This window comes from Rhynchophorus ferrugineus, unplaced genomic scaffold (genome assembly GCF_030347505.1).
Source record: "Rhynchophorus ferrugineus isolate W39M unplaced genomic scaffold, kcgeb_rfMv2 rfM1, whole genome shotgun sequence".
NCBI classification, from domain to species: domain Eukaryota; kingdom Metazoa; phylum Arthropoda; class Insecta; order Coleoptera; family Curculionidae; genus Rhynchophorus; species Rhynchophorus ferrugineus.
Window position 1 is genome coordinate 46,812,421 of NW_027472580.1, and position 14,491 is coordinate 46,826,911.

General features: G+C 29.8%; 1 protein-coding gene and 1 non-coding gene across 2 annotated transcripts in view; both read right to left on the reverse strand.

The window, feature by feature from the left end:
* LOC143206890 (opioid-binding protein/cell adhesion molecule) overlaps positions 1–14,491 on the reverse strand; it is a 450,337-nt gene that overhangs the window by 163,884 nt on the left and 271,962 nt on the right. The window lies entirely within an intron of this gene.
* Positions 8,257–8,363, reverse strand: LOC143189404 (U6 spliceosomal RNA). Its single transcript, XR_013003859.1, has one exon. It is a non-coding gene; the product is annotated as a U6 spliceosomal RNA (small nuclear RNA).

Sequence of the window (14,491 nt, forward strand, 5' to 3'; positions counted from 1 at the left end):
TTTGGAAATATCCAGGATTGCAAAAATATTAAATTTTTATAGTACTATGATTCTCTGCAGAAGATACTGTTAAACTGAAAATCAATTAACAAATAAAAACAACTGTGAAGTCATAGCCTTATCTTGAATCTGACACATTTTAGTTGCAGAATTAAATTTGATGAGTCTCATGACGCTCATAACACTTCCAGTCACTTCAGTTTCATTTACCGGTAAAAGAATAATACTGAAAGTAATATTCGATGTAATATGGTTTTACCGTAGACTTTATTAGGTAAGTGTTAAAATAAATTTGGGTTAGCACTAGTTGATTATAATTTGTCCACTAACCTCGCATCGTAGTAGTAAAGCAATTAATTACGGTAAAATTAATAAATCACAACGAAAACAAATATATTTTAGTAAACATATATTATAAAAATATTCTAGAACTAATCGATTATAATTTGTCCATAAAGCTCGCATAGTACTTGTAAAGAAACTAATTATGGTATAATTAATAAATCACAACGAAAAAAAATATTTTGGTAAGCATATAGTGTACAAATGCGGAAATATTTTGGGAGAAAAAATACTAAAGGAATAATAAAATAAAAATATTATTTACTGAAAAATTTTTTGCTAGTTAGATTTTAAATTTTTGAAACCCTTTTAAACATACTTTACATATAGTTCTACTTGAATTAGTTACAAAACCATAACATAAAAGTTACTTGAATCAGGATTAGTTCCCAGTGGTGCTGAATATTCAAAAGATTTAAACTAAAAATTTATTTCCATCTTTATGGTTCGCAGCTGTGTATCGTTACGAATAAACAGAAACGAAGAACTTAAGTAACGCGCACTATGGAAACTAGACCAGTTTCCGTCCACCTGGTGAAATCCAAACAGTTTTGTATAATTAAGTAATTTGAAATATGCCAAATGCAGACGGTCACTATTCTGCAATTTCGATTTTAGTTAGTGGAAAATGATGGCGCACATTTAGCGAGCAACACATTATAATGATTTTATTTCCAGTTATATTTAATTATCGCAATATTAAATGAGTTTATTAAGTTTGAACATGCAATTTTGCTTTTGGTTGAGAAACAGAGACTTTGAAAAGATAACGAGTTTGCAAATTCATATTGTCATAAATATATATATATATATATATATATTGCTTATATTGTTGTATTATGGCTCTAGAGGTTGTCGTTAAAAAACAATGTTGTTTTAATCCAAGTGTTATGTTTTCAGAAATTATTTTTATATTTTAATGGATAATTTTTACTGAAATTAATATCAAGATGAGTATCAAGCTTAAAGCTCAATTTAATTATAATATGAGTTGTTAGCTATTGCAAACTAAAAAGCCTGTTAAAGAGTATTTGAAGATATCTGTGAATGGAGCAAAACATGCCGTATATATGTTGAATTTCTATAATATTTATATGGAGCCAAAAAGATTAAATAAGATAGGATTTTGCGGTTTTTACAACAAAAATATCAGTATTTACAATAAAGCTTGCAATGTACAAAACAAAAATTATCATTACCAAGACTCCACTAACATCCGAACAAACATGAGGCTCCTCTTATGGCTTACAACTTTCTTTTTTTAAACATATTGTTAGTTTAATTCCTGTGTATTTCCGATGTAGCATAATGTATTTCATTTAGTTCAGTCATTTAGTTAGCATTTCAGTTATTTACAGGTAAACGCCACTATTGCGATGTCTTGGAATTGAAGTCATGTGTTCTTTGTGCAGCTTCTGGGTCGAGGATGTCACGCAGATTGTTGTAAACGCAGCTAGTTGAACAGTGTCCGCAAATCTATAAGTTGTAGTATTTCAGTACCTTGCCACTTGACCTCTGGGCCTATAAATTTAATTCATGATAGACTACTTGTATGACTTTAAATATGAGCTATTCTGCTATTGTGATTTCTGTTACGGTTTTCATGCTTTCTTTCTTCATCGTTCGGTGTAAGTGGTGGATAGGGTACGATGTAGGGTTTAAAATCTCCTTTCTCCTTTTTTATCTCTTTTCACTCAAGTCAACTCTTGGTGACTGTGTTGAGGTAGTTCTTATCCAAGAAGCAACAAGAATGGTATTTACGTTCCTTAAATAGGCATAATATTCCGTTGTAATCATTGTTTACGGGTAGACGCAAGGCTACTTCTAATGCTGAAAATATTTGCTTTCGGGATTCTTGTGTTTTCAGTATATTTACATATGTTGAGCATACACGCTTTGAGGTATTTGAGCACCTTCTTATAATGCTTCTGTGTTATCATTTGATGGGTTTTCTCTTGACGAGTTTTCCATTCTTAGTAGATTTCTTTCTTAAGGGTCCAATAGATCTGAAAATTTTTCCATTTACTCCTAGATTTTCCTGAGATTCCTTATTATTTCAACTGCAAGCTGTATCGAATACTTTACCATTATTTTATCTAGAGGCTTCGCTGTCAGACTATCTAATCACTGTCTAAACTATATTGCATTCTGAGACAGACTATTCTATTGCCAGATAGTGATCTGGCTTTCTACTTTTTTTCCATTCTAACGAGCTCTTTTACATTCTTTTCATGCCAGATGGATTTTTGCTACACAATATTGTTTTCTGTAGTTTTTCTTATTAGTTTCTAATGGGTATCTGTCTCTAAATATAACTCCATTTGCGTTGCTTTGTTTTTATTCTTGTTGCGGTTATGATTATTCGCATTTGTCAAAAACTCTATACTGATGGCTTCAAAAAACGGCACGATGACCTTTCAAATCTACACTTTGGTATAATATGAAATTTCTAATTTGTGCTTTATTTATTTTCATTAAGCTGATTAACGAATGTATTTAAATTTCTCGCTATATGATATTTTATATATTTTCTATTTAATTGCGTCTTCATATGTATGGTTATCGAGTATAAATTGCTTATGCGACAATCTTTTGACCTCATATTAGGTTTTTGCGATAGTTTTCAGTTCAGAATTGGTGTATGTAAATGTATATATATTTTTAGAGTCTAGTATTGTTATAGAATGTGTAATAATGTGAAGCGTTTTTCAATATACAATATATATTTCAATGTTTCCATGATTCTTTTTTGGTTTTAGTATTTGAATAACTTCTACATATTACAATAGCTACTTTCGTTGACTTTTGTTAGACGGGGAAACAGTAATGAAATTGCAAACGTCGGTTAACAAAATTAACTTTAGGACCAAACCATGGCGAATCAGTTAGAATAATACTAAATCAGATGTATTCAATTTTACATATATATAAGATAAGATAAATAATATACAAGTAGCATATGCTAACATAACCTAATATTTAATAACGACACAGGACAAGAAGCTGTGTTGGAAGGTTCATGTAAAGGGGAAAAAAGAAGAGCTTATATATATAGTACTTATAATATAAAGCGCTGCTGTAGAAACAAATTAAGTCGATACAGTACTCAGATATGGGATGGAGCAAAGAAGAGTAATCTAAACATGTTTAAGCTGTTTCAGAACAGTACTTCAGAAATAATGGTCTATTAAATAAGATTATTAAAAAAACAGAAACATGAACAAAGATTTCATCACCATGTCAATGTTTCAGTCAACCAAGAGGACCAAGTGTTTTGAGCTGGTGTATACTGTTGGTGCAACAAAAGAACCTGAAGAATTTAATGCAATTATCATTAATTTTTTATTTACTGATATATTATTTATAATAAAAAAACAAAAACAACATATTTTTAATGCTTTTTATATCATATATCGTGATATATTGAGAAATTATTGGTTTTAATTCAACATATCGAGATACAAAACATTCTCTTTGTGTTCAATATAACATCGTACTGAATAATTTGAATATATCGTAATCCAATCCCATTTATTTATATCAAACGAACTAAAATGTACTTCTTTCGCATTTAACCATTGCCAGCTATGCATTTTAAAATTATCCGACCCGCAGGGATTAAATATAAATACAACATAAACGATCTGCGGAATAAAAACATCGCGGCTACGAGACAGTTTTGATAAACAACATTTCGATTTCCCGTTTAAACAGGCCAAAGGCAACATGTCAATCCGATATATTTTTATTTGCGTCAATTATTTCCAGATAAAATTATTTGATGCTGTTGTTTTTCCGACGATACTTCATTCGTATTTTGCAACTGCTCAATTTTAAAAAGTAATATTCGGGATTATTATAAATACACCTTTTCACGTTTTGGAAGCCGTTTCCAATTTAAAATTGATAAAACTTTGATTAATTGCTAATAGGACGAAAGCTAGGATATATACAAAAATACATTAAATAAATATTTTAGTTATTTTAATAATAAAATAATTCAAAATAAAATAAAATGAAATTTTTCTTCGGCAAGTCGTTATATATATATATTTTAGGAAAAACCCAATTTCGCTGTATTTACATATTTATAAAAATAAATGCATACTATAAAATTTACAAAATCATAAAATAGTAATTTAAAATTCTACTGATTTTTTAACAGTAATTGTGATACCAAACTAAAGTGTTATTTATTGGTTGTATGCGTTTTATCCACCGATACTTATTAAAGAAAATGTGAAAATTTAAATAAAATGCATCCGAAGATAAAATTGACAATTGGTTCGCAATACAGGTATTAGTGAAGATTTTGAAATGATTCACACAATAAACGATAAGAAATAGAAATAATAGAGAATACTCTTCTTCAAGATGGCTATATAGAGATACAAATAAAAAGAGCGCAAAGACCATGTTCGAGAGAGTAAAAGAAAGAGAAAGAAAAATCATTGGAAAAGACCATATATCGGATAGGAGGAACATGGCAATGTAGTTAACAAAAATAAAAGAAAACATCATCTCTCGCACAACATGTAAAAATGACTTGACACAGGATTAATTTTGACAGCACAACTTGTGTAACTAGTCTAACAAAAGAAAGCAAGACCTGAGGATGGCAGATGAGATTCCGCCGAAACGTCTTCAAAATATTAAAAGTTATTTTCAGAACGAAAACCAATAAAAATTGTATCTTCGATATTCATTACTTTTATTATTTGATTTGAAAAAGTCTGCTACCGAAGCCCATCCTGTAGGAACGCCCTTAGTTATGGAGAGATTAGTTATAGAAAGTTATGGAGAGACTTACCATGATATTCGAAGTGTTAGTTCGATTTCAGCGATTTTAGGATGATGGTTGTGATGACAAAAATTCCAAATGTTTACAAAGTACGGCGCAAGAGTTGTGAGAATTGAAATCGCCGCAGTATGGATTGACCGATATAAAGTTTAGAAATGCTGAAAAATCACTGCCAAACCAACACGGTTCTTTCCACACGGTATAGTAAAATTAAAGAAATAATCACTTGGCGATAGTAAACTTGTAGGCCGTCCAAAAACAAGCAGTTTATTAGTTAATATTGAAGCGGTTATATAGCTTTGATAAAAATTTTGGTAAAATAACTCCAAGGCATCAAGCTTTATTTAACCATGATAGCTTCGCTAAATGTGAAAATTGCTGCGACAAGCGTTAAATTTGAGCAAAACGGTGCCAGATACTACCCTGCCCCTGAAACAGTTTGATTAGTGGAAGAGACATTTTCTGGTCGCTTACTCTTTGGGTTTTGGTGATCAAAATTGGTCATTCGAACATATAGGTAAATGGTAATAAAAATACAACAACGTATGTGTTGAACATATTTATCACTAAATCAACCAAATTCAGATACCTTTATGTAAAGTATTCATGGGATTTTTCATTTTCTACAAAAAGATATTCTGTAACAATTAAATCATAGAAACCAAATATTAGTAGTCATTACATTTTCTGAACTTATGATTCAGATTTTTAATTTTTTTATGTTTTTCCTTTGGGTTTGGTCACATTCATTAAATCAAGGGTATTTTACAGATCGAAATAACCTTTGGTATGTATGGTTATGGACAGGGACTTTGTTAAAAGATATTTCAAGAATGAAAAGTGGTGACTCTTTTGATTGACCAATAAATTTTGATTTTAGCTATGCTACAGTGAAAAATATAAATCGATAATAATATATACACATTAAGAACAGTTTATAAATTAAAAATATAAAACTTTTAAAAAGAACCCCAAAAATAAAATATAATTTTGATTTAATATATGGACCTAAAATAATAAGTTGATGAACTGCTAATTTATTCAAAATCGGCAAGAGATTCATTAAATTATATATGAAGATCTTAATAAAGATTTCGGAATTTTTAAAAACTGTCAAGTAACTGTGACATCGGGATTAATAATATATGAGTTCATACTCTTTGTTCGGAGAATATGAATTGCGAATAATATTTTCTTAAATGATTTTATATATTTTAACTCTATTTATAAAATAATGGTTAGCAATAAATAATACTATAGTACTGAATTATTAATTAGTTTAGAGTTTATAAGCCAGCCTATAAAATTAAATTATAAATTTTATTAATAAAAAAATATGAGCAAATTTAATTTTACTGTTCATCAGTTTTGGTATAATATCTGCATTGGTCATGGCAAAAGGAATATATTTCTATTATTGTAATAACCGTGCATTCAGATCTCATCAGAAAGTATGTTTGTGGCTGTTTTTAATTGTTATTGTCCATAGCCAAAAGCGCAGAATCAGACAAGATAAAACCATTCTAGTTATCCAGTTAAAATCGGGTTCCCTGAAATTGCCAGTTAGATGGCCACTTGCCATCCTATAGCTCTACGACAAGGACTGTTGCTTGGACCGCACGTTAAGCAAGAGGATACCGTAATTGGCAAAGAAGATACTTTAAAATATAACAAAAACTAATTAGTACTTAACATAAAATGATTTTTTAATGTTTGTTTAAAAGGTGTTTTTAAATAACTTTAGAAATTTGAATTGTTTTTTTAATTATAGATAGTTTTCTGCTATTTAGCGATTTTAAACATATAATTATTTAATTAAGAGCCTAATATATATTTTAAGTTATGCTTAGAGAACAAAAACAAAACAGAACAAATATATATAAATTATATAAACAAAATAGTAGACAAACAATACATACATAAAATATATAAATAAAATAATAATCAATGAATATATAGAATGAGATAACATATAAGTTTTAACCTATTTAGATAGACAAATATAAAACCAGAGACAAAATATGAAATTTATAATATAAAAGCAAATATAAAATAATAATAATAATATAAACAACAAAGTTTTTGTTTATAATAACAGCCAAAAAATAAAATAACAAATAATATATTAATATATTCAGACAAAAACAGTTGATAAAGTATAACGTAAAGAATATAAAATTAAAAGAGTATTTCTTTAAAATAAAATTAAATATGAGATAAATTGGATTATATAGGATATTGAATAACGATTTCATAGATATAATTGAAAAGCATATTGATATGGTTTGTAGTAAAGAGAGCTTCGAGATTTAAGGGTTTGTTATGTCTCTCTCAAATAGACCTTAGAGCTTCACATAATAGCAAAACTAGTCCACAATGGTGAAACAAAAGGTTTTTTCCAGTCATGAGATAGGACTGTGATAATCGAGAATATCTGACAATGGACCTATTTAATATGATCTGTTTATAAATTTGAGTAGATTATATAAAAGAAGCAAAAGAGTTTTCCTTTATGAAACAAAATTTAATATTGCCCTTCAGCAAATGCTACTTCAGTTATAAAAACATATTTATTTTAGTTGTAATAATTTGTGTATATGCGTATTAATATGGGAGATTAGGATTGTCTCTAATATTTAGAGTGGCATCTTCAGCTGCGGAGTCTGCTTCTATGTCGACTTGATTGCGGATTCAGAAAATTGTTATTCTTCTCTTCCGTCTAATAGGAATATTGTAAATGTTATAGATGTGGACGATGTTATGCCTAGATGATGAATCCTTAATTTCCAGAATAGAGCACAGGGAGTCAGTACAAATCCACCAATGACCAACAACCTCCAGCACAATCCAAAAAGTCCAGATAGCTCTTAATTCTGCCGAGAGCATTGATAAATATTTATAAAGACTCCTATTATAGAAGACCTATAAGTAACTGCACCTACTCGGACGATTTCGAAGCATCCGTGTATATAATTTCATTGATTTGGTATAGCGAAAGAATATGACAGGCGCTTGAGTATGTTAGGAATCTGGACCATAGTAAAAATAATTTTAAGGGCAACAATAAAAAAGCCACGGTAGAGGTGATGTGAAGCTAGAGACATCAAGTTTGTAAAAAAATGGACGATTTTAAGACTTTATGCGTTATCGTTGCGCAGAGCCCATACTAATCTTCTCTATATAGTTTCAATTTTAGAATATGTACCACCGAAGCGAGTACAATTGTTTATAAATATTATGTAGATAATTTCTGTGATATGAATGTTCCGTTAGAAGGAACGGTGTCTGATGGTCTGATGAACAGATCCAACATTTTGGGCCAATTTGAGAGAACTCTAGTCCTATCTCAAACCCAAATTGCACATGCTCACATGATACTGAGAATTAGCTTATATTATTATGGGAATCTAAAATTATTTTGTAGTTATTTTTGTTTTCAGTAACACTTGCCGATTTTTAGAGTTTTTAGTATCATAAGCACCACTACTTATTTGCATTTAGATGCGCCACACTCAGCGGATATAGCAGACCAAGCTAAAAAGCACGAGTATAAACACTAAGTATGTTGTATATATAGTTGGTCCTATCTATACTTGCTGCACCTAGTGGAAATGTTCTCAAAAGATTATGTTTGTTATATATTTTGAAATAACGGCATCACTAATTCTTTACTTGTTCATACCGACTACGCCGAGCATTTTACTATGATTATATCTGATATCTTTGACTTATCTGACTCTATGTGCATCATATCGAAAGACGTGATAAATTTTCGTGAACAATGTGCAACTATAAACATGTAATATAAATTCTGTAAAACCATTGACAGAAATTGTGTGAATTGGGCACCATTATCCTTCTATTTGACCACGCTATATATTTTTCCTTGTGGAGTGTTCTAAAATCGAAAGTTGATATTCAGTCAATCAATGTGTTTAAAATTCTATATATTAGCCGGGATATCTCTAAAACTTTAGCTGGATCTATGCTATAGAGTTATCGAAAATTGAATTACTCGTATCCGTTGTAAATTCAGATGTCGGTGAATATTTGAATGATGTTAAATTTATTCCATACATAATAGAATACGTATGTTATTCAAATAAATCAGAATTTCGTTAATACATCACAGCTTGTATCAACTTCTTTCAGCCATCGATACGCTCTTAAAAAGCTCGATAATAGCTTTATTGGACTAATTGCTATAATTATTACTTTACTTTGAACTAGAAGATACTTGAAGAAGAACTAGAAGAAGATACTTTAAAATATAACAAAAATTAATTACTATTTAACATAAAATGATTTTTTAATGTTTGTTTAAAAGGTGTTTTTAAACAACTTTAGAAATTTGAATTGCTTTATTTTTTTTTAAATTATAGATTCTGTTTCTGTTTTCTTCTTTTCTGTTTCTGTTTTTCTGCTTCTTTTCTGTTTTCTGTTATTTTGAACTAGAACATCTAAAACGCAATCGCGAGCTAAAACATATAAGTTCTATTTAATGTAAATACAAAACTTAAAAATATTTTAAAACAGAGTTGTTCGCTTTAAACCTGAAATTCTATTTTAAACAGTTAGTTAACGAAAAGTTATAATTGAAATAGTTTCCTCGTAGTTTCGAGAAGGTTGTATTTGATCAGATTTTTTTTTTTTTTGAAAAAATAAATCACATAAAACGAACGCAATTTAATCACAACCAGCAAAAAAAATAAACTTTTTTAATTTTAAACTTGCACAATTTACTTTATGAAATTGCAGAAAATAAAATGATTAATAAAATAGTTTTGTATATAAAATAAATGTTTTAAAATAAATAACGGTAGTTCACTTTAATTTCTGTTCAGTTCGCAACTCATAACGGTTATAATGAGCGAAAATTTTAAGTTATTTCTTGTTTGCATTTATGTAATGGTATTAAAACTTTCTTTTCTACGTTTAATTCTAGCATTTACTTTTTCATTTTTTTTATCAGGTTGTCCAATAAGTTGACAGAATGGTGGAGACTGAAGTGGCAAGGCGTATCAATATCAGCATCTCACTTCACATATTTCGATATTCCTAAAGTTTATGGCTTAAATCATTATATTGTTTTCTCGAAAAGTACTTTTCCTCATCAGCTTTATTCATTATATCAACAAATTTCGTTGTCCTTCAAAAAAAGGACCAGATCTAGGCAAATAGGCTGGATGTTACCACCTCATTTTCACCCTTTTCTCAAAATAGTTTCATATATATATATATATATATATATATATATATATATATATATATATATACATTATCATAAGGTTATTTCAATATGAAAAAATATTAAGGTTTATACGGTGAGAAAATATGGTATAATGGTGAGGAAAGTGGTCAAAACAACAGTTTTTCTTTCCTATACAAATTGTCGATGTTAATAAAATCAATAGTTTCACCTGTAATAAATTATTGACATTGATTTATGTTGTGACTAATATTTTTGAATACTGCTGTCAAAGGGCTAGAATATATAATGTACAGACAAATACAATTTCATACAAATGTGGTTGTTTCTTGGTAGATAGACCGTTCGATAACGTGAAAATCAAGTGAAAAATAATGACGTATATGTCAGATATGATACAGCAGTATTAACGGTAATTTGAGATCGTATTCTAATTGCGGCGGAGTAAATATTTGGTAAGAATAGAGTTGAAATATGTAGGGACTGTTTATGGTAAGGAATACTTTGTATATGTATATAACATTTGTTATTATTTACCGCATGAGAACTTCCTTTACTTTGGTTATTAACAATGTCAAGGAGAAAATGATCTGAGTTAGGTCGTCTATCAAAGATGAGAGGAGTTACGTCACGTGCTAACGACACTAATGACCACCGAAAGACAGAAAATGATAATAGTCGTATTGGCATGCTAGGTTCATGAGTAATTGGAACTGAAATGGATAAGCTGAGAATGCAATGAGTTCGAGCACATCAAACGCAACAACAGCGGGTACGAGGCGACCAAACTGAGCGATTTTGCAGGCAGTGCTTCTATGGCCTAGGAAGAGTGCAGCATTCTGCTTCTATCTTAAAATGGATATTAGTACCAACAAATTAGTTATAATTAGGGAAATGGCATTCTTTATCAGCATTTTTAAAGGATTTAAATACAGCTGTGCACCTGTTGGTTTATGTTATGTCCCATCAGGCTTCTGGGGTGGGAGAAGATTCTGATAATTTCTTGGTCAATACTAAAATATATCAATCAAAAATATAATAGTTGTTCCCAAATGACGCCGTTTGGTGAAATGCATATTGCACAGAACAATTTCATATAAGCATTGCTGCCCACAATCCAATAATGAAGCGAACGATGGTCCAAGAGTTACAAATATTTCTCCATGAAAACAATGATTTAGTCAAAATGTTCAAAATATCATTCGGTCCTATGCCGTTTGCTCTCTGAGCTGATATGCTATAATATCGTCACCATGCATGACAAAACATCTGCCGGTTAGTACACGAGGAGGTTTAGTTCACCAAAATCGACGAAGTGGCTATTGTGATTGTCAGAAAAAATTTGCAAAATAGTTTTAGGTGACACGAAGTTCGGCGAGTGATCTAGCAATTTTATAAAAAATGGTGTTAATTATAATTTTTAATTGGTATTATTACTAAATATTGCTCATTAAATATTAATAACTCACTTTAAAAATATTTACTTTTATAAGCCGCTGTGCTTCAACTTTTTTGGTTCCTTCCGTATAGAGATTTACTATACAAAAAACTGTTTATTGAAGTATTCAACATGTGTTCTTTGTATTATTTCCAGCGACGCTGTTAACTAATGTAACAAACAATTTTAACAATAGTTGTATCATTTAAGTTTTGTTACATGAACAGAAGATAAAGAACGGTTACACAGTTGACACCAGCATTGACAATTTACTAAAATGAATCAGCAAAGCAAGCTAGCAGGAAACACAATATCATTTATAAATAATAAGTATATTGAATGTTTCTACAAAAAAAATATAAAAAATAGTCTTTAAATCAAATACAATTACACTTAGTATTTGATTCCAGAAATATTTAACAATTTCGGGCCATGTATTTGTCATCACAGGAACAAAGGACATATAACTAAAATACATTTTTGATGTGATAGTTCTCTGAAGGTATCAATTACGCAATAGAGAAAACAAACAGAAATGATCTTAACATTGATGTAAAGGTAATTAGCAATTATTACATAATAACTTTGGTGTATTTTCACGTGCCTGATTAAAATACGATACTTTACAATATTTTTATTTGTAAATTCAGTGCTTTTTATCAAAATTATATCTTCAATATTAATAGGTTGTGTGAACTGGGAGAGAACATTTGGAACAGAAATGGAAAACATTTTTTGGCATATTTTAATATTTTATATTTCTGGTGCAAACTTTAGTCTTAAAATTTTAGCTGAAATTTTATTAATCTTAATTATAATTTCAGGCCAAGAAGTAATTTTGTAAGCATAGGTATTGTTTCTTAAAATGACTTAATTAATAAGGAACCTACTAATATACAGATCATATTTAATTCACTAAATTTAATGCGTTCATAGGAGTTAATTCGCAAACATTTTTGGCATTTAAATCATCTTTATCAAACCAAGCCTATTCCAATGTGATCGATGGCCTTTTGCCATTATTAGGATGGACCCATTTTTAACGTCAATTTTAATCCATTAATGGCATTTTCCAAATGTCGGGCTGCTTGGTGGTTACATCAGAACTTTATAGATAAGGTTTTCCCATTTTTTATATTTTTATTACCGTTACATAACTAATAATGTTCGGCTCCCCGATACTGTAACAAATGATCCATATTCATTTTATTTTATGAAAACTTGCCTATATTTTTTAAATACTAGGTATACGACTTAACTTATTCTAATAATCATGTTTAAAATGTCTGAATAACAGAAATGTCTTCAACATCAAACAAGTAATTTTCGCGTGATTTGTATGACATTTTAGAATAGCAGAATTTATACGGCACATTAGATACTGTATTTTATGCAATATAAATTAATTTTAAACGATTTCCAACATATGCTGTTACTGTGCATTAAGTCACATCGCGTGCATTTTTATGTCGAAACCTCATTATTGTATATTCTGTTCCCTATGAATTGAAGGCACCATACGTTGAAAGGCATTAATAATGTGTGAAATGCTGCTTCAACAGCAAAGGTGGAAACATTTTTTTGTTTCGTATAGTTACTGGTATGAGGATTGAATCCATTACGATAATACAAAGCGAAAAATAGCATGGGGACCGCCTAATCATATATTAACATCAGTATCGTAGATCGTTTCTGTCGATCATTGTGCGAAAAGCGGCCTTAATGCGAGTAAAAACACAACAATGGTATGTTGTTCAGCATGACAACACTCGATCAAATGTTGCAAAACCGGTGAAAACATATTTGGAAACAATAAAATAGAAAATGCCTTATTCCCACCCGCCGTATTCTCCAGACCTTCTTCTTTCTGATTATTACCTGTTCCACCATATGTGTCGTCACCTGTCTGAACAGTGCTTCACTTCTAATGCAGATACCAAAAAATAGGTCGGTTCCTGTATTTTTCTCTTGGTTTCGAAATGGAACCCGTAAATTACCAGAAAGATGCGAAACATAGCAGCTGTCATAATAAAGCTTCAAATTAAAAATAAATCCTTTAAAACTAATTTTTAAACCATATGTCATGAAAAAAAATTAAGAGGTTTCAAGTCAAATTAAATTCATCCAAATCATTATTTCCAAGTTAATTTTTATCCACATGTATTGATCGCAGTCAAAATTAAGGTATTCATATCCATATCACACAACGCCTGTTCCTTGCCTTATACCGATAAAACGGAGTTACAATTCGGGATTTACAATTATCGCCAGCTGAAGTAAAATACATAGCATTAAAGAATCCCAAGGTAAAAAAATCGGAATTCGGATATTTCAGATAACCTATTACATCTACATCAAACCAAACCCAGAAACATTCAGTTAAGGAAGGTTCTCCTGTATATCTCATTATATATAAACAGAATACAAGGAATAAATGAAAAAAACAAAGAACTTGAAGACAGGACGCTGATATGAGGTTTTCTTCTCACTCATAAAAATCTGGATGCTAGAGGATGTTTGTAAGTTCGTGGATTTATATCGTGTTGAGGTCCGCAAGTCTCAGAATAAAATTAATAATATTTCTAGGTTTACATTATTTCTGGTAAATTTTTCATATGAAACTAATTTTCTGGAAAATCTGTAAAATCACATTATATACTTTATAATTAGTTGTTGTGATGAAACAAATATTTACAACTGA